We start from the raw sequence: 21,812 nt of genomic DNA on the forward strand, positions 1-21,812 counted from the left end.
CGACAACCCCCGACCCCCCCGCGGACCCCGCCGGCCCCGACAACCGCCGACCCGCCCGCTGACCCCGACAACCGCCGACCCCCCCGCCAGCCCGACAACCGCCGACCCCCCCGCGGACCCCGCCGGCCCCGACAACCGCCAACCCCCCCGCGGACCCCGCCGGCCCCGACAACCGCCGATCCCCCCCGCGGACCCCGCCGACCCCGACAACCGCCGACCCCCCCGCGGACCCCGCCGGCCCCGACAACCGCCGACCCCCCCGCGGACCCCGCCGGCCCCGACAACCGCCGACCCCCCCGCGGACCCCGCCGGCCCCGACCGACTTACGCTGAGCGTCAGCGTAAGTCGTGCGCGCGACCCCCCGCCGACCCCCCCCGCGGACCCCCGCCGACCCACCTTCCGAAATCCGAAATTCTCCTTTATCCGAAACTCGGCTGGTCCCGAGGTTTTCGGATAAAGGATAGTCTACCTATAATAGTATTTTTCAGTTTTTGTGGTTGGAAAAAAACAAGAGAACACAGAATAAATATAGATGAAAGGAATAGAGGGCCAAAAATTCCAGTTTGGGCCAAGGCAGAAACCCAGTAGATCTCTGGATCGAGGAATAGAAAATGGAGTAGAACCTTGATCCTCTGAGATCCTGCCTTGCTTCTTATGTCAGGCCTGTTTCTTCTACGTCAAGGAAGTATGTATGGGGAGGTCCCAGGAAACTCTGACTCACCTCTGTATTCTGACTCACCTAGTGCTACCCCCTCAAGTTCACAAGTAGTATCCTTTTGGGATGGGAAATACTGATAACAAGAACCCAGGGTGCTGTGGCCTGCTGCCTTGTTCTGGGCCGCTTAGCAGTGCTGTCAGGCTGCTCTTCATAGTCATAGAGTTATACAGCACAGAAAGAGGCCCTTCGGCCCATCGTGTCTGCACCGGCCATCAAGCCCTGTCTATTCTAATCCCATTTTCCAGCACTTGGTCTATAGCCTTGTATGCTGTGGCATTTCAAGTGCTCATCTAAATGCTTCTTGAATGAGGGTTCCTGCCTCTACCACCCTTTCAGGCAGTGAGTTCCAGATTCCAACCACCCTCTGGGTGAAAAAGTTTTCCTCAAATCCCCACTAAACCTCCTGCCTCTTACCTTGAACCTATGCCCCCTGGTTATTGACCCCTCTACTAAGGAGAAAAGTTCTTCCCGGCCTATGATGAGAGAAAAGGAACAAATGTTAAAATGTAGGATCCAAGATAAACTTCAAACTCTCATTACACTAATTGTTAGTGACGTTTGTGCGGTTGTGTGTATGCCTTTGTGAGAGGGACTGAGAAAGAGAACCCTGAGCTTGTGGGAGGCCTGTGGCTGCATCTCCCTCGACTCTCTTCATGCTGTTTCCTTGCATGAAGTGCCAGCTGGCCGTGAAAACAGATCAAAAATGCACCGGGATAAAACTGTCCAGGGGGTCTCTGAGAACGAACAGGATGATCCTGGTGGAAAATCCAGGAAATTTTGCCTTCAGTCCAACCAAATAATTTTATATAATTTTGTCCCCTTCTTAATAAACCCGTTGCAACATTTTGCGCAAGGGCACGCTTAGAAGACAATTTTTTATTGCTGCAAAATAGAATGCGTCATAGCAACATAGAAGATCTCAAGGCTGGAAAAACCCATAGCTCCATCTAATTCGCCTTCCTGTTGCCCATGCAATTGTAACCAATGCTGTTTCTCTTCAAGATGCTTATCCAATTTGACCTTGAAGACAGCTGAACTAATTACTTTGAAGCCGGCCAGTGGCCATGGGACGCTGAGCTTCCCCTGCCGGCAGCCACTCTGCACCCTCTTCATAGGAACAGGAGTAGGCCATTCAGCCCCTCGAGCCTGTTTCACCATTCAATTAGATCATGGCTGATCTGTATCTTAACTCCATTTGCACGCCTTGGTTCTGTAACTCTTAATAGCTTTACCTAACAAAAATCTATGAGTCCCAGTTTTAAAATGTTCAATTGGCCTAGCCTCAACTGCATTTTGTGGTGCCAAGAACTGAATGCAGTACTCTAAATGGGGTCTAACCAGAGCTTTATATTACTGTAACATAACTTCCACCCCTTTGTATTCCAGCCCCTTTAAGATAAAGACCAAGGGGGAAAAATTCAGTATCGCCCCGTTTGGGGCGCCATTATTGGCGGTGCGCAAAGTTTAGCGCCTGGCGCTAATTATCGCCTCCGACAGCAAACTTGGCTTTTATTGCCCCTGGAGGTGATTGGAGCGCTAAATCAGGCGCTTCACATCTGTCTTAAGGCGGAAAGGCTGTAAGGGGTCGTTTTAACGAGCTTGTGGTGTACGAGATCGGTTTTTGATTTCACACTGCTCGTGAGCGGTTCCGAAGCGCTCCCCCCTCACCGGTTCTAGACACTGGGCTTATTGCCAGGCCACCTTGATGTGTTGGCCCAACTTGTGACTCGGAAGACAAATGGATCAGGTGAGACAAGGGAAGTTTTAAATCAAAGGTATCTTTATTTTTAAGGAGAATAAAACATAGAGAATGAAGAAACAATGCAGACAAAAATCATGAACACGCCTCTCAATGGGAACTAAAATTTAACACACAAGAGTTACTTTGACTATCATAATACATCAATTCTAGATCAGCGATATAATAAAATGGGGGTGGAGAAAGCGCACGGCACAACGAAGGATGAATAACACTCCCGAATTACAAAGCCCTTAATATTAAAAACCCTCCCGTCTAAAGTATACCTCAACTAGATCAGCTAGGTGGAGTTGGGCCTCTATGCTCACCAGGGTTTTAAAACTATCCTTGACCTTGGTGCTCCTGTATCGTCCGGGATCGCCAATCTTCCTTATGGGACTGGCTCCTGAACCTGCTCTCCTGCTCGAACTTGTAGGCCCTCCGTGCTCCTGTATGAAACTCTTTCTTTTTTTTTTTGAATGTCTCTTTTCCCCCAACAGTTATACTGTTTTCTTGCCCTTATCTTGGCGCCAAATCAGGGGTTTTCTTTTGTTAAAGTAATGGGCAGGCTGCTATGACAAAAGCGGGTACTTTATTTTAATGTCTTGTAAATGAAACTAATGGGATCTGTCCTGTGTCCCTCGGAGTTTGGTACAGATAATAGGTTTTGTCTGTGCTCTGCGATTTCAGAAATGGGTTTGCGCTTTGCTAGCAATTAACACACCTTGAGGTGTAAATACTTTTGTTTTGACTTCGTTACTACTGTAACCATTTTATCATATCAATTGCAGTCAGTTCTGGAATCTTCTAATCAGTGGCGACTCAGGTTTCTTTAAGATACTGCAGTGGTATGTCCTTCTGAAATGAGTCATGTGATCTGCCAACTCCATCTTGTGTTCATAAAATGTGGCCATTTCAGGGGTTTTACAATGTAGACTGTATTTTCCTGGATTTTGCGAATCCTACAAGGCCAAGGAGCGAGGCGCTACCTCACAGCGCTGGCGAAGCTCATGTGATGTCAGTCAGCAATGGAACACAGACACACTTGCACCGGCCAATTCTTAAAGGGGAGTTCTGATGAATGGTCTGAAATGTTAACTCTGTTTCTCTCTTCACAGATGCTGCTGGACCTGCTGAGTTTCTCCAGCATTTTCTGTTTTTATCTTAAAGGGGAGGGTTGATCTTGGTCGCCATCCACATCCTGCTCATTGCAGCCTTGAATCTCGGCCTGGAGAGACCTGTACATCAAATCTGCTGGAAAGAACAATGGAGAGACCCAGGGAAAGAGCTCAGAGTGCAGCCCCCACAGTCTCTTCTAAATCGATACAAGGAAGGGCAAATCAAAATGAACCTGCAAAGTGCTGCTCAGTGCCCAAAACTCCTTCACACAGTGTAGAATCTCTCCAGAAGTCTCTCTCTCTCTCAGAATGCGTGGTGCAAAAATGTCACCAACAAAACAAGGCAGGAAGCGGTCGCCTTTAAATAGCGCTCCCCCAGTCCCTTCCTGACTGCAAAACGCTCCCCTCAACCTGTCGTTGCTAGCGGCAGGCAGTAAGGCAGGGGTGCCACTCAATATCCAGTCCGGGGCGCTACCGGGGTGTTGCACACTCGACTGACGTCACGATCTGCCGGCGCAGGAGATCATGGTGGTAGTGTTCAGTGCCGCTGCAAAATGTCTAGTTAATTTTGCAAGCAGCGCAAACATCGCCGCGCCCGGGTGCGAGTTGCTTTGCGCCTCATTAGCGCCCTCTTAAGGCGCTAACGGGAGGTGCAAACAACTGAATTTTTCCCCCCAACATTCCATTAGCCTTTTAAATTATATTGTACCTGTCCACTAGCTTTCAGTGATTTTTATACTTGGACCTCTAAGTCTCTTTGCTCCTCCACAGTTCCTAGCTTCTCACCATTTAGAAAATACTCTGATCTATCTTGACAAAGGGTTCACCTGAAACGCTGACTCTATTTTCTCTCCACGGATGTTGCCTGGCCTGCTGAGTTTTCCCAGCATTTTCTGTTGTTATTTCTGATCTATCTTTGTTAGGGCCAAAGTGGGTAATTTCATATTTTCCTACATTGAACTCCATCTGCCTCAGTTTGGCCCACTCACTTAATCTATCAACATCCCTTTGCAACTTTTTTCTCCCAGCTATGCTATTTACTCTGCTACCTAACTTGGTGGCACCAGCAAACTTGGATATATGGCTCTCTATTCCTTCATCGAAGTCATTTATAAATATATAGTAAAAAGCTGAGGCCCTAGTACAGATCTCTGGGGGCACTAGTCACATCCAGCATTCCCTTTAAGCTGCGTGGCCGCACAGCGCTCTGCAGGTCCCGCACAGCTGATGAGCTGGCTTTTAAATAGAAAAACCGCGCATGTGTGGAATTTTGAATGGCCCCACAGCTCGTTAAATGGACCGCGCGGTCCAAAAGAAAATTAGAGGGAACATTGGTCACGTCCAGCCAATTGGAGTACATACCCATTATCCCTACTCTCCATCTCCTACCTCCGAACCAATTCCCATACCATGTCGATAGCAAAATACTGCAGATGCTGGAAATCCGAAATAACAGCAGAAAATGCTGGAAAAACTCAGCAGGCCAGGCAACATCCATGGAGAGAAAAAAGTCAACGTTTCGGGTCAAACCCTTTGTCAAGACTGGAAACCTTGAATTCCATGTGCTCTCCTTTTTGTTAGCAGTCTCTTGTGTAGAACCTTCTTGAGTGTCTTCTGGAAGTCCATATAGATAACATCCATAGACTCTCCCTTACCCACCACATTAGTCACCTCCTCAAAAAATTGAACTAGTTTCATTAGATATGACTTACCCTTTACAAATCCACCGTTCTGGGTGGGAAGCAGACATGGCGGCATTTAAACGAGGTCCGGCGGTTAACATCAGCCTTTAGGTGCCTCTGGCGAGTGGAAAATAAGTGGAAAGGATCATGGTACAAGACCGTCAAAGGCTTCAGAGCTCGCCAAGGCTTTGATGAATGATTCAGGAAAAATGTGGCAAATTAGACTAGCAAACGGTATTTTTATGGTGGTACAAATGTGCTGGAAGTGAAATTGTTAACAAATGCAGCTTAGACTGAAGAAGACAGGCCTGAGAAAGAAACACACAATATCATGATTTAGATTATAAGTTTAATTTGGTTTTTGTTCTTGTTCAAATTAGACTATGTTTAAATTATTCTATTAGTTAATTTAAACATAGTCTAATTAGTGGCTCCTTAAAGGGGGCACTTGCAAATTTGTTTTCTTGATAATGAAACTGGGACAACCCAATGTCATCCTTGTTTGTTTTTTTTAAATAAATGGCACAGTCGGGGTGGCTGGCAGGTGTTGCGCCTGTGCCCTGCAGGTGGCGGTGGCGAGGGCGGGCTGGGCCAGTCTGCCTGGGCTGGTGGCGCCTCTTGTATACGACCGCTGGTGTGCTGAGCTGGGCTGGAGCCGCAGCCGGTTAAAGCCGAGTGAGGGAGCGGCCTGAGGCGGCGGATTGTACCGGAGGGAGAGAGCCGGCCTGGCGCTGCGGATCGTATTGAGGGGAGAGAGCCGGCCTGGGGCTGCGGATCGCACCGAGGGGAGAGAGCCGGCCTGGGGCTGCGGATCGCACCGAGGGGAGAGAGCCGGCCTGGGGCTGCGGATCGCACCGAGGGGAGAGAGCCGGCCTGGGGCTGAAGGTGAGTGCCGGGCTGCGGGTCCCCGAGCGCCGGCTCTGCTCGGCCGGTGACGGCTGCTCCCTGCTCCGGACAGCCAGACCGCTTCAGCCATCCCATAAACCCGGAGCCCCACTTCCCCCAAACCCGGCCCCCCCCTTCCCATAAACCCGGACCACCACCCCCGCCCAAATTCACAATTCAAATCGCTTTATTGGCATGATAAGTTACATCTTATGTTGCCAAAGCATCAAAATACATTTATGGTTTAGCACATAAACGCAGTTCTATTCATACAGTGTATAAACAGGTATATCCCTGAGTGTATAAATATACATTCGCATTGTTTATATATATTCTTTTCTTAGTTTACTGGTTGTCCCTCTGTTCATGGCAAGCTGTAACATAGTGTGCCGCCAGTGTTATACAGCTTCTCTCCTCTCCCAGTAGGAATGGGAGTTTTTGGTTGTCATTCAGATTTCTGAAATCAGGGCATATTTGTGAGAATTTTTGGTAGAAATTCTCCCTGATGCCCTGATATTTTCCGCAGGCTGTGAGGAAGTGCATCCCTCTTCCCCTAAACCCGGAGCACCACCACCCCCCCCCCCCCCCTTCCCATAAACCCGGACCCACCCTCCCCTAAACCCGGACCACCCCCCCCCCCCTTCCCCTAAACCCGGACCACCCCCCCCCCTTCCCCTAAACCCGGACCACCCCCCCCTTCCCCTAAACCCGGACCACACCCCCCCCCCTTTCCCCCCCCCCCCTCCCCTAAACCCGGACCACCCCCCCCCCTCCCCTAAACCCGGACCACACCCCCCCCCTTTCCCCCCCCCTCCCCTAAACCCGGACCACCCCCCCCCTTCCCCTAAACCCGGACCACACCCCCCCCCCCTTCCCCTAAACCCGGACCACACCCCCCCCCCCCCTTCCCCTAAACCCGGACCACACCCCCCCCCCCCCTTCCCCTAAACCCGGACCACACCCCCCCCCTTCCCCTAAACCCGGACCACCCCCCCCCCCCTTCCCCTAAACCCGGACCACACCCCCCTCCCCTAAACCCGGACCACCCCCCCCCACCCCCCCCTCCCTCTAAACCCGGACCACACCCCCCCCCTTCCCCTAAACCCGGACCACACCCCCCCCCTTCCCCTAAACCCGGACCACACCCCCCCCCCTTCCCCTAAACCCGGACCACACCCCCCCCCCTTCCCCTAAACCCGGACCACCCCCCCCCTTCCCCTAAACCTGGACCACACCCCCCTCCCCTAAACCCGGACCACCCCCCCACCCCCCCCTCCCTCTAAACCCGGACCACACCCCCCCCTTCCCCTAAACCCGGACCACACCCCCCCCCTTCCCCTAAACCCGGACCACCCCCCCCTTCCCCTAAACCTGGACCACACCCCCCTCCCCTAAACCCGGACCACCCCCCCACCCCCCCTCCCTCTAAACCCGGACCACACCCCCCCCTTCCCCTAAACCCGGACCACACCCCCCCCCCCTTCCCCTAAACCCGGACCACCCCCCCACCCCCCCCCTCCCTCTAAACCCGGACCACACCCCCCCCTTCCCCTAAACCCGGACCACACCCCCCCCTTCCCCTAAACCCGGACCACCCCCCCCCCCCTTCCCCTAAACCCGGACCCCCCCTCCCCTAAACCCGGACCACACCCCCCCCCCCCCCTTTCCCCTAAACCTGGAACCCCCCCCTCCCCTAAACCCGGACCACCCCCACCCCCCTTCCCCTAAACCCGGACCACCCCCACCCCCCCCTTCCCCTAAACCCAGACCACCCCCACCCCCCCCTTCCCCTAAACCCGGACCACCCCCCCCCCCTTCCCCTAAACCCGGACCACCCCCCCCCCCTTCCCCTAAACCCGGACCACCCCCACCCCCTTTCCCCTAAACCCGGACCACCCCCACCCCCCCCTTCCCCTAAACCCGGACCACCCCCACCCCCCCTTCCCCTAAACCCGGACCACCCCCACCCCCCCCTTCCCCTAAACCCGGACCACCCCCCCCCCCCCCTTCCCCTAAACCCGGACCACCCCCCCCCCCTTCCCCTAAACCCGGACCACCCCCACCCCCCCCTCCCCTAAACCCGGACCACCCCCACCCCCCTTCCCCTAAACCCGGACCACCACCCCCCCTTCCCCCTTCCCCTAAACCCGGACCACCCCGCCCCCCCCCCCCCAAAAAAATATAACCCGGACATCTCTTCCCGTCCCCTAAACCTGGACACCCCCCACATCCCCTCCCTCCCCTGCCCTCCCTCCGGTCCCCTAAACCCGGAAATCCCCCCTCCCCCCCCCCCCCCCCCCAAAACCTGGACATCTCCCCGGCTCCCCCGTCCCCTAAACGCGGACATCCCCTCCCTGTCCCCAATCCAAGAAACACACATTTCACTGTCTCTGGGGAGATCTCTAATGAACTTCTTTCCACCAAATGTTGTCACCGTGAGCAGCACCACAGGAGATCTGCGAATATATATCAAAATGTTTTGAGTCCAGCACATTTTGTCTTATCACGTCAGCATAACGTCTGTGTATAAGTTAATGCATCATACTAGCCCTGATTGCTACTTTTTCAGCTGTGATTTTAGCCAAACATGCGAATCAAAAGTGGAGAAACTGGCAGCAAGGAAGGAGTAAGTGGCAGCAAATTGAGCATTCATAGCTTTCCTTTTTTTAAAAGCAATTCTGAATTGGCAAATGCCATGTCGAAACCTACCAAAAATAATTTGTCTGGTTCTGACACAAGGTTGACGCAAGAACTCTAAATTTCACAACTTCTTTGTATTCAGCACTTATGGCTGAACCAACCTGATGTAAAATGATGCCGGTATAAGATGCAAATCATTTTTTTGAAAAAGAAAATTTACAAGCTCTGCTCCTTCTTCCATTTCAACTGCTCAGCAAATCCCTTGCCACCACCAGGGCTCGTGGGAGCTTCAAGGACACTCCCTTTAATCGCCACAGCAACTTGGAGCACCTGCTGCTGTATTGCGAAAACAGTCACCATTAGCATTCCTGGTTCTGTATAATTGGAGAGATTATTTAGGAAACAGATGGTTTCAAAAAATAGGTTAATACTTAGAACTCCTCCCGAGTCAAACACAATCTTTTGCTTTTTTAATTGTGAATGTTCGACCCTTGGTTATTTTGTGAGGAGAATCACATTAAAACAGGGGAGAGAGGGATTGATTAGAATGTACAGTAAAATCTTGTTCTAATATCAGGAATAATCCACAGTTATTGCAAGAAAAGCCAAATTGTTTCAAATGGGAACCAGATATCCTTCAGTGTTGAAGACCTCTTTCACAGCATATAGAAAGATACAAAGGTTGCAAATGTAATTTTGGCATTGACATCAGCGAATTTTTTTTCAATTAATTAATTCAATGTTATTTGCCATATGTAACTAGTACAATGGAATGCTTACTCCCCGTAGGGACACGTCGGCTATTCTTACAGCGCCGTGTTCAGAAAGTCAATTCTAATTTTAAGTGAGGAAGCGCGTTTTGCAACTTCAGAATCTCTCAAAGTGCTTTGCAGCCAGTTAATTACTATTGAAGTGTAGTCCTTGTTATATAGGCAAATGCAGCAATCAATTTGTGCACGCTAAAGGACCCCCAAGGAAATGTGGGCTGAAATAGCTCATTTCTATTGTTGAGTTATTTAAAAGGAAAATCTTTTAATCATCTTTTAATTTGGAAGAAGCACTGAGTAGCAAGGGCACAGAATGTACTCTGGGCGGGGGACTTCAATGTCCATCACCGAGTGGCTCGGTCGCACCACTACAGACCAAGCTGGCCGAGTCTTGAAGGATATAGTTGCCAGTCTGGGCCTGCGAAGGTGGTGAGTGAATCAACACGAGGGAAAAAACCTACTTGATCTCGTCCTCACCAATCTACCTGTTGCAGATGCATCTGACCATGAGAGCATTGGTAGCAGTGACCACCGGACAGTCATTGTGCAGATGAAGTCCCTTCATCACACTGAGGACACTCTCCATCGTGTTGTGTGGCACTACTACTGTGCTAAATGGGATAGATTCAGAACAGATCTAGCAGCTCAAAACTGGGCATCCATGAGGCGCTGTGGGCCATCAGCAGCAGCCGAATTGTATTCCACCACAATCTGTAACCTCATGATCTGGCATATCCCTCACTCTACCATTACCATCAAGCCAGGGGACCAACCCTGGTTCAATATGGAGTGTAGAAGAGCATGCCAGGATCCGCACCAGGTGTACCTAAAAATGCAGTGCCAACCTGGGGAATCTGCAACACAAGGACTACATGCATGCTAAAAAGTGGAAGCAGCATGCTATAGACAGAGCTATGTGATCCCACAATCAATGGATCAGATCAAAGCTCTGCAGTCCTGCCACATCCAGTCGTGAATGGTGGTGGACCATTAAACAACTAACGGGCGGAGGCTCCATGAATATCCCCATCCTCGATGATGGTGGGGCACAGCACGTGAGTGCAAAAGACATAGCTGAAGTATTTGCAACCATATCGGCCTCCTCCTGAGGTCCCCACCACCACAGAAGCCAGTCTTCAGCCAATTCGATTCACTCCATGTGAAATCAAGAAACCGCTGAGCGCACTGGATACAGCAAAGGCTATGGGCACTAACAATATCCCAAAACCAATGGAGTCCTTCTGGACCAATTACTGGCCTACACCCCAAACCCAAAATCTAATCATAAAGGTGCCATGTATGCAACACCTTGGCTTACGCAGGTTCCAGTCTTATGACACCCTTAAATCTTCTGTTTTTGACCAAGACTCCTATCTGGGGGAGTTATGACAACACAAACGGAACATGTCCCCATGTGCAGAGATATGGCATCCTTGCTGTTTGCCGATGTTTATAATTCGCTGCAGACATCCTAACATTCCAACGCAGTGGCAGCTACACATGACCTTGCTTCCCAGGCTAGCTGCACTCTGTTCGACCATGGCCATCCTCTTTCTCACACCAGGCTGTCTGGTTGCAGCTTACTCAAGACGTTTAATTATAAGCAAAAGGGTTACATGTGATGATATATATAATTCAGGTTATCATTGCATACAGTTGATGATTACAAACTGCTACATTTATCCCTTACTGATAAGATATTTATGGTTATAAGGTATCAAAACAAGTATTCTGAAAATCAACTAATCCATGATAATCTTACAGTCCCTTTTGCCTCTTCTCTCAGTCCCTGGAATTCCATTAGTTTCGTTTGCCTTGGGTCCCACGAACAGACTGCTGTCTTGTTCTGCTCGCAATGCTGCTGACTGCATCTTTCATTTGGCCAAGCAAGGCCCAGCGCCTTGGTTTCTTCCATTTTAAATCTAATCGGGTCTACTCGGGGCATATTACTCTGGCTCAAAAGCATAATTATTTAAGAATCGCCGTACATCGTGTAACGGTTACATAATGCAAACTTGAACCTATAACTAATGATACTTTATTTCATTTAGTCCATGTTAATAGGGAGAATCCGAAATGGACTTCCGTGGATTCTCAACAGGAGGAGGCCACTCGGCCCGTCGTGCCTGTGCTGGTTCTTTGAAAGAACAGTCATGCTCAGTCCCACAACCCTACAAGTCCCTTCTCCTCAAGTGCCTGTCCAACTACCGTTTAAAATTATTTATGGAATCAGCTTCCACCACCTTTTCAGCGTTCCAGATCCTGGCAACTGAGTGAAAAAAATTCTCCATCTCCCCGCTCGATCTTTTGCCAATGATTTTAAATCTATGACCTGTGGTTATTGACCCACTCACCAGAGGAATAGTTTTTCTCTCTCTACTTTATCAAAACCTTTCATCATCTTGAAAACCTCTATTAGGTCACCTCTTAACCTTCTCTGTTCCAAGGAGAACAGTCCTAAATTTTCCAACCTCACCTCATAACTGAAGTCCCTCACCCCTGGTAACATCCTGATAAACCTCCTCTGTACCCTTTCTAAGGCCTTTACATCTTTCCTGAAGTGTGGTGCCCAGAATTGTCCACAATACTCCAGCTGAGGCCTAACCAGTGATTTATAAAGTTCTAGCTTGATTGCTTTGCTTTTATAGTCTATGCCTCTATTTATAAAACCAAGTAACCCAGATGCTTTTTTAACCACTTTTATCAACTTGCCCTGCTACCTTTAACGATGTGTGTATATGGACACCATGTTTCTCTGCTCATCTACACTTCAAAATTGTGCCATTTATAGTGTACTGCCTTTCCAGGTTAGTCCACCCAAGGTGCATCACTTCACACTTCTCCACATTGAACTCCATCTGCCATGTTTCAGCCCATTTCACCATCCTGTCTGTCATCCTGAAGTCTACAACTATCCTCATCATATGTTGCCAAATTTCATATCCTCTGCAAACTTTATAATGCTACACCAGAGTCTAGGTAGTTTATCAAAATTGAGAAGAGTAATGGACCCAAAACTGACCCTTGGGGAACATCACTGCAAACCACCTCCCAGTCTGAAAAACATCCATCCACCACTTCCTGTCACTGAGTCAATTCTGTATCCATAACCACACTTTTCCCTTAATTCCATGGGCTTTCATCTTCTCAACAAGTCTCCTCTGTGGCACTTTATCGAACGCCTTCTGAAAGTCCATATATGCAACATCTGCTGCACTACCTTGACCCTCATCAAAGAATTCAATCAAGTTAGTCAGACATGATTTGCCTTTAACAATCCTGGCTCTCCTTGATTAACCCATGCCTTTCCAAATGAAAGTTTATTTTGTCCTTGATGGTGGTTTCCAATAACTTCCCCACCACTGATGTTAGGCTGACTGGCATGTAGTTTTGTGGTTTATCCTACTCCCCTTTCTTGAATACTGGTATAACATTAACAACCCTCCAGTCCTCTGGCACTACGCCTGTATCCAATCAGGATTGAAAGATTGTGACCAATGCCCCTGCTATTTCTACCTATTGCTTCTTTCAGCAACCTAGGATGCATTTCATCTGGACCAGGTTACTTACCAACTTTCAGTATTGCTAATCTTTTTAGTATGTCTTCTCTATCTATTACTATCCTCTCCATAACTTTCCTGTCTCTTTGTATAACCTTCACATCATCTGCATGCTTTGTGAAGACAGATGCAAAGTACTTTAGCCATGTCCTCTGCCTCTACGTGAAGATTTCCCTTTGGGTCCTTAATAGGCCCAACTTTTTCCCCAGCTAACCACTCCCACTTTGTGTATAAAATGTCTTGGAGTTCAATTTAATGCTGCCTGCTAATCTTTTCTCGTAACCTCTCTCTGCCTCCCATATTAATTTTTTCAGTTCCCTCCTGTACTTTCCATAATCCTCCTGGTTGTTAACTGAATTTAACTTTGGATGCTCTACCCTTTCCCTTCAGAGGAATATGCCCAGTTTGTACCTGAACGATCTCTTCCCTGAATGCCTTCCATTGCTCCGTTACTGCTTTATCCTGCAGTAAGAGTCCGCTGTGGCTCAGTTGGTAGCACCTTCGGCTCTGAGTCAGAAGGTTGTTGGTTCAAGTCCCACTGAGACTTGAGCACAACAATCTAGGCTGACGCTCCAGTGCAGTACTGAGGGAGTGCTGCACAGTCGGAGGTGCTGTCTTTCGGATGAAACATTAAACCAAGGCCCTGTCTGCTCGCTAAAGTAAAAGATCCCATGGCTCTATTTTGAAGAAGCGCAGGGCAGTTATCCCCGGTGTCCTGGCCATTATTTATCCCTCAATCAACATCACTGAACCAGATTATCTGGTCATTATCACATTGCTGTTTGTGGGAGCTTGCTGTGTGTAAATTGGCTGCCGCGTTTCCTACATTACAACAGTGACTACACTTCAAAACGTACTTCATTTGCTGTAAAGCGCTTTGGGATGTCCGGTGGTCGTGAAAGACGCTATATAAATGCAAGTCTTTTTTTTTCTTTTCAATTGCCGTTTCCAGTCTACCTGTGCTAGGTCCCATCTTAAATCGCTGAAATTAGCTTTTCCCCAGTTAAGTGTTTTTACCTTTTGAAATTTTCTAGTCTCTTTCCATAGTTACATAGGATATACGGCACAGAAATAGTCATTCAGCCCAACCAGTCCATGCCGGCGTTTGTGCTCCACTCGAGCCTCCTCCCATCTTTCCTCATCTAAATCTATCAGCATAACCCTCTATTCCCTTCTCCCTCATATGCTTGTCTAGCTCCCATTAAATGCATCTATACTATTTGCCTCAACTACTCCCTGTGGCAGTGAGTTCCACATTCTCACCACTCTCTGGGTAAAGAAGTTTCTTCTGAATTCTCTCTTTGATTTCTTGGTGACTATCTTATATTGATGGCCTCTAGTTATGCTCTTCCCCACAAGTGGAAGCGCTCTCTATCCACTCTATCAAAACCTTTCATAATTTTAAAGACCTCAATTAGGTCACCCATCAGCCACCTTTTTTCAAGTGAAAAGAGACCTAGCCTGTTCATCCTTTCCTAATATGTATGCCCTTGCGTTTCTGGTATCATCCTTGTAATTCTTCTCTGCACCCTCTCCTGTGCTTCTATATCTTTTTTATAATATGGCGACCAGAACTGTACGCAGTACTTCAAGTGTGGGCTAACCAAGGTTCCATACAAGTTTAGCATAACTTCCCTACTTTTCAGTTCTATTCCTCCTAGAAATAAATCCTAGTGCCTGGTTTGCATTTTTATGGCCTTGCTAACCTGTGGTGCTACTTTTAGTGATTTATGCATTTGTACCCCGAGATCCCTTTGTTCCTCTACCCCACCCAGACTCTCACCCTCCAAGTAATAAATGACCTCCCTATTCTTCCTACCAAAATGTAATACCTCACATTTATCTGTGTTGAACTTCATTTGCCAATTATATGCCCATTCTGCAAGTTTATTAATGTCTTCCTGTAATTTGTTGCAGTCCTCCTCAGTTTTAACTGTCTCTTTCTCTCCCCTGCCAATTTGGTCTCATCTGCAAATTTAGAAATTATGTTTTTGATTTCAAAGTCTAAATCGTTAATATAAATTGTGAATAATAGTGGTCCCAGCACTGATCCTTGTGGAACAACACTACCCATGTTCTGCCACTGTGAATAGCTACTTGTTACCCCTACTCTCTGCTTTCTGTCTTGAAGCCAGCTAGCTATCCATTCTACTACTTGTCCCCTGACTCTGCATTCTCTGACCTTGTTAGTCTATTATGTGGTACCTTATCGAAGGCCTTTTGGAAAATCTAGATAAATTACATTACTGCATTACCCTTGTTTGTTCTTGTTACCTCTTCAAAAAAATTCAGTGTAGTTAGTTAAGCAAGACTTTCCCTTCTTGAAATCCATGCTGACTATTCGTTATTATATTTTTGGCTTCTAGATGTTCTTCTATTTTCTCTTAGTACGGATTCCATTATTTTTCCAACCACCGATGTTAAGCTGACTGGTCTATAGTTCCCTGGACATGTTCTATCTCCCTTCTTAAACATAGCCACTAACTGTAAACTGTATTACTCTAAACTGAATTATGTTGTGGTCACTGTTGGCTAGATGATCATCTACTGTGTAACAATCCACATTCCCTACTTCATTTCCCAGAACCAGATCCAGCACTGCTTCCTTCCTTGTTGGACTGGAGACACATTGATTGCGAAAGTTCTCCTGTACACATCAGAAATTGCTCTTTCCCTATCTTTAGCACTGTTTTTCCCAGTTTATAATAGGGTAATTAAAGTCTCCTGTTACTCTATTTTTGTTAACACGCCTTTGAAATTTGCTCATCTATGTCCTTCTCACTGTTTGGAGCTCTATTTAAAAAAATAAAAAAAATAAAAAAATAAATAAATAAATAAAAACTCCCAACAATGTAACAGCTCCCCTCTGTTCCTTTGCTCAAGCCAAATTGATTCAATCTTCGAAGCATCTAGTAAATCCCTTCTATTTAGAATTGTAATGTCATCCTTAATCAGTACTGCCATGCCACCTCCTCCTGCTTTTCATTACCAAGCATTCAGGAATGATAGAGAATCAGAAATATGAAAAACCAATTCCTGGGTGTCTATGAACCATGTCTTTGTTAATGCAACCACAAAATAACCCCATGTTGCAATTTGTGCCTGCAACTCACCAACCTTCTTAGTTACACTACGGATATTGACATACATTCAATGTAATACAGGAAACTTTGTGATATCCGGCACCGACGGGACCGAGCTGTTGCCGTTGGATCAAAACTGCTGGACAAACCAGCGCTAATGTTGAAACATACGGAGATTTTCAGCTCCGTGTGAATCAACAAACCCTGTTGCTTAGCAACAGCTTCAAAACAGTCGGCTGCAGCTTAAAAGCGTCTCTAGCTGAAGCTGTTGCTTAGCTACAGACCTTGCAGAGCCTGACTGGGGGGGAAAAAAAAAGCAACGAGAAGTTTAAAAAAAAACTTATAGGAAACGGCTCCTGAATTTTGCCAGTAGATAGAGCTTTCCGGACTTTTAACCTCCGGATAAACCAAAGTTTCCTGTACCTCCTTCGTCACTTTTGCTATTTTCCTTATTCAGGTCCCTGCAATTTTTGGGATATTTCTAATTTTACTGCAGTTTATATCTCTCTCTCTCTCCTCTGATCTCATTTCTGATCTTTTTTTGGATCCCCTCCCCCTGCCGAATTAGTTTTAAACCCTCCCGAACAGTACTAGTTAACCTTTCGGCAAGAATATTGGTCCTGGCTCTGTTCAGGTGCAATCCGTCCATCTTGTACAAGTACTCCTTCCTGCAATGTCCCAAGAATCTGAAGGCCTCTGTCCTGCACCGTTTCTCCAACCACACATTTACCTGCACCATCTTCCTGTTTCTAAACTCGCTAGCATGTGGCCCTGGGGGTAATCCTAAGATTACTACCTTTTTTGAGGTCGTGGTTTTTAAAATCTTTTTCCTAGCTCCTAAAACTCTGCCTGAACCGCAACACTTTTTCTAGCTTCTGACAAGTAGCTGAACAAAATGTACAAAGTATATATTTTTCAAAGGGGCTAAGGGAAAGAGAGAGTAAATTCTTTGTTCAAGGTGAGGGATATCTATGGGGGGAAAATGGTGATTTATCACAAGATCATAAGCTACGTAACATTTAGCCTACCATAACTCATCCATCCAGAATGACCCAGTGCTGCATCTAATTGATTCTTAATGAAGATTTTTGTCTCCACTACTTTGCCCATAAGTCCATTCTGGGAGTTGATCACTGTCTATTTGAAGAATTTCTGGTATCAGTCCTAAAATGACCTTTTCCTAGTTAGAATCTGTGTCCACTTGTCCTAATCTTGCATTTAATTTGAAGTAGTATGCCAGATTAACTTTTACTGTACCATTAACTATCTTGTATATCTCTCAGACCCCCCTTTTCTAGGTTGAAACATGTAGTGATAGGCAGAGGCTGCAGTCCTTGTCTATGTACCAAAAATGAGAGTTCTAGACGCAGGAGTCAAAAACTTACAAGTTTATTGAGGATTAAATGGACACAGTCACAGACAATACCCCGGGACACACTGCAATGCTTTCTGTCGAAGGTTACAGGTTACAGCTGTTAAGCACCACTTTCTGTAGCTCTTTCTTCTGCTTCTAACTTGGTGTTACAATCTTGCCCTTTTTATACCTTTGTAACTACATTACTTCATATGCATTTCATGACTTCTATGCACTTTGCACCAGCTCATACCAGTCATTGATGTTCCAGGCTCTCTCCACATCTGTCATCCTGGCCCCGGTGCCTAGCAGGAGCTGCTGGTGTTTTGGTTCAGCAAACCATAGAATGTACCTATTATGGCTATACTACAGAGAAGTCAGTCTCTCCAGCATGCAGCAGTTCTGAGAAAGTTCAGATCTAAATGTACTCCAATGTGTTGTTTCACCTTGAAATTCAGGCTGCGTGTGACCTCTGTGAAGACTGCCACTGTCGGCAAAGTTCTGCAGGCTTTTAGTCTTAGTGGCTTAATATTAAATCGATTTCTCACTTGATCTCAATCACTTAACAAAAGCCCAAGTCTATTCTATTTTACCTGATAACTTAGACCCCTGATAAAAGGGATTAGCCTCATTGCTTTTCTCTGTGCTGCCTCCAATGTTTAAATGTCTCATTTGTGGCTCGTCTTTGAGAAGTGGACACAGTACTCAATGTGTGGTCTGATTTGGTTTTTTATTATTTGTTCCTGGGATGTGAGTGTCGCTGGCAAGGCCAGCATTTATTGCTCTTGAGAAGTTGGTGGGGAGCGGCTTTCTTGAACCGCTGACGTCATTGTGGTGATGATACTCCCATTGTGCTGTTGGGGAGGGAGTTCAAGGATTTTGACCCAGTGACAATGAAGGAATGGCGATATATTTCCAAGTCAGGATGGTGGGTGACTTGGAGGTGGTGTTCCTTTGCGCCTGCTGCCCTTGTCCTTCTAGGTGGGAGAGGTCGTGGGTTTGGGAGGTGCTGTAGAAGAAATGTTTGTGCCTCGCTATGCTGTGCAAACTACATTTTCCATCCTGACTACTTAGCTGTGATCCCACCCTGTGTCCCTGGATTTGGTTTAGAAAATATGGTCACCCTTCCTTGTGTTGTGTTCATGTTAACAGCAACTGATAGTAGACTTAGAATGTCATTTTTGTGGAACTGCAGTGCAGCCAGTTCCAGGTAGATTGGGTCAGTTGCATATCAGAGGAAGTTAGATGCTGAAGCATGGATTCCTCTGGAAGGATGCGGTAGATGACCTTCATCGGTACCTTTCTTTGCGATTTTGTTTTAAAAAAAAAAAAAAAAATTTTTTTTAACTGAAGTGTACAGCCACCAGATGGTGAAAGGAATGTTTGCTGGCAGCTACACTCTTGAATTTATGCTTTAAACTCCCCTTGAAAATGCAGAGTAATGGTCCTTAACTGCAGCTTCCAAGTGTCTTTCACTGCAATTATGAGCAGTCCTGGCCTGTGGGATCAAAGCCACTAAAACCTGAATAGATAAGTCAAACTTGTTGCACTTCAGAGCCTAACACCCACCCTAACAGATATTTATCCCATTAACTTAAGCTTTTAAAAAATCTGGTCCCAAATGTGAAAGGCCAACTACAAAACCACTCTGCCACCAGAAAGTAATTGGGAATATGGTGCAGCATAAACCACTATTCTGTTAATGAATGCCATTGCTTGCAGACATGCCCTACTCACCCAGTTAATGGCACACTTTATGTATCATCAGACCACGTCGCCTGATTGCATCATAGGTCTTGCTTGAGCTTCTCCAATTAAATCTAGAAGTGTGGAATCAGATTCGCTACATTTTAGGGATGGGAATCACTGGAGTTCAGACTTGACTAGGTGTGTTCAAAGGAAGAAAGGTAAATAAAGGAGTTCAGCATATGGAGGTTGTGGGTGTCCCTTTCTCTCTCCCTTATTAAGGCAAGAGTTTGTGTTTAAATGACATTTGTAAACCGCTTAAGCTTCACTCTTGAGATTTAAGTCACGATTTGCATGGTCGTATCTTCTTTATTTGCGAAGAACCTTTCTTGTGACATACATATGTATATCTAAATAACATAGTTTAAAAGAAAGTCAGCTTGGCTCCATTAGTAGTACTCTTGCCTCAGTCCAAAGGATAAAGCCCCACTGCAGGACATCAGCACACAACCTAGCCTCGCACTTCAATGCAGTACCGAGGGAGCGCTGTATTGTCAGAGGTACCGGATGTTCAATTCAGGCACCATTTGCTTGTTTCACTGTTTCAGGTGGATACAAATGATCCCAGGGCACTAGTAAGTCAGTATTCCTACCTCAGCCAACACTACCAAAAACATTCTTTTGGTCAGTTGTCTTGGTTACTGTGGGCAGATTGGCTGCCACATTTGCGACAGCACTTCAAAAGTAATGCATTGGTTCTGAAGAGCTGTATAAATGTAAGCTCTCTCTCTCTCTCTCTCTCTCTCTCTCTCTCTCTCTCTCTCTCTCTCTCTTGTATTGCTAATTGAAATGCCCCAAATCTGAATTTGCATGGGTGCAGATTGGCTTTAACTCTGCAGTTAACCTAAATGAATCAGAAATCTGCAAAACGTAACTCTACCCCTGGCAGGTATGAGATGTAGCTCTCTGGAGTGCCCTTGAGTCCTCTGCAGAGTCACACTGGGGAGTTGAGGGCTGCATGTGTGGCAGATGGGCCTGTATGTAGAACTCTCTTTCCAAAGGTCAGTAGATGTTGCTATTAAATTAACTTTCCAAAAATGTCCTTCCTAATAGTTCCTCTTTTGTATGTAATATAGCAGTGAACACAGCTACAGCTTCACTTCATCTAATTTATAACAGCACGTTATTTATTGCAGATACTTATGACATAGAGACCTGTAGGTGTGACTTCTGCACTGATGCAATCTTAAGTGTTAGTATAAAAATGATATTTACACTGGTGCAACCAATGTGCTGTGTTTTTTTTCTCTAAGCTTGTGGTGGTTGAGTTCTGGGGAGCATTTTGTACATGAGTGCTGCCAGCGGCGTCAAGCTGACAGTTTTCATAAACTTAAACGGAAATTACAACAGGGAAACGGGCTGTTCGGTCCAACCAGTCTGCATTGGTGTCTATCCTCTCCACATGAGCCGTAGTTCTAATCTCGTGTCACACTCTGTTCCCACATCCTTTATCTTGCTTTCCTTTAACCACCTATCTAAACTATTCTTAGAAGTTGCTTCATCAATGACCTTCCCTCCAACATAAGGTCAGAAATGGGGATGTTCGCTGATGACTGCACAGTGTTCAGCGCCATTCACAACTCCTAAGATAATGAAGCAGTCCATGCCCGCATGCAACAAGACCTGGATGATGCTCAGGCTTGGGCTGATAAGTGGCAGGTAACATTCGCGTCACAGAAGTGCCAGGCAATAACTATCTCCAACAAGTGAGAATCTAACCACTTCCCCATGACATTCAACGGCATTACCATCGCTGAATCCTCCACCATCAACATCCTCGGGGTCACCATTGACCAGAAACTTAACTGGACCAGCCACATAAATACTGTGGCAACAAGAGCAGGTCAGAGGCTAGGTATTCTGTGACGAGTGTCTCACCTCCTGACTCCCCAAAGCCTTTCCACCATCTACAAGGCACAAGTGAGGAGTGTGATGGAATACTCTCCACTTGCCTGGATGAGTGCAACTCCAACAACACTCAAGAAGCTCGACACCATCCAGGACAAAGCAGCCCACTTGATTGGCACCCCATCTACCACCTTAAACATTCACTTCCTCCACCACCGGCGTACCGTGGCTGCAGTGTGTACCATCTACAAGATGCACTGCAGCAACTCGCCAAGGCTTCTTCGGCAGCATCTCCCAAACCCGCGACCTCTTCCACCTAGAAGGACAAGGGCAGCAGGTGCATGGGAATACCACCATCTCCAAGTCACACACCATCCTGACTTAGAAGTATATCTCCGATCCTTCATCGTCACTGGGTCAAAATCCTGGAACTCCCTACCTAACAGCACTGTGGGAGTATCTTCACCACACAGACTGCAGCGGTTCAAGAAGGTGGCTCACCACCACCTTCTCAAGGGCAACTAGGGATGTGCAATAAATGCTGGCCTTGCCAGCGACGCCTGCATCCCATGAACGAATAACAAAAAAATTTGCTGTGGTTTCTGTTTCAATCATTGACTCATTAGTGCATTCCACAGCCTCTCTGCCCTCTCCTGCTCTTTCTGTTATCTAT

The 21,812-nt window shown here is 46.9% G+C and overlaps 1 protein-coding gene across 1 annotated transcript in view; it reads left to right on the forward strand.

Moving 5' to 3' along the window:
• Positions 1-5,834: 5,834 nt before the first annotated feature.
• Positions 5,835-21,812, forward strand: part of fam3c (FAM3 metabolism regulating signaling molecule C) — a 64,808-nt gene continuing 48,830 nt past the window's right edge. The window contains exon 1 of the mRNA XM_086008713.1: positions 5,835-6,141. The gene's annotated coding sequence lies outside the window, so the exon portion shown is untranslated. The remainder of the gene's footprint in view (positions 6,142-21,812) is intronic.

This window comes from Somniosus microcephalus, chromosome 16 (assembly GCF_052327205.1).
Source record: "Somniosus microcephalus isolate GS21.2 chromosome 16, FLI_Smic_1.0, whole genome shotgun sequence".
NCBI lineage: Eukaryota > Metazoa > Chordata > Chondrichthyes > Squaliformes > Somniosidae > Somniosus > Somniosus microcephalus.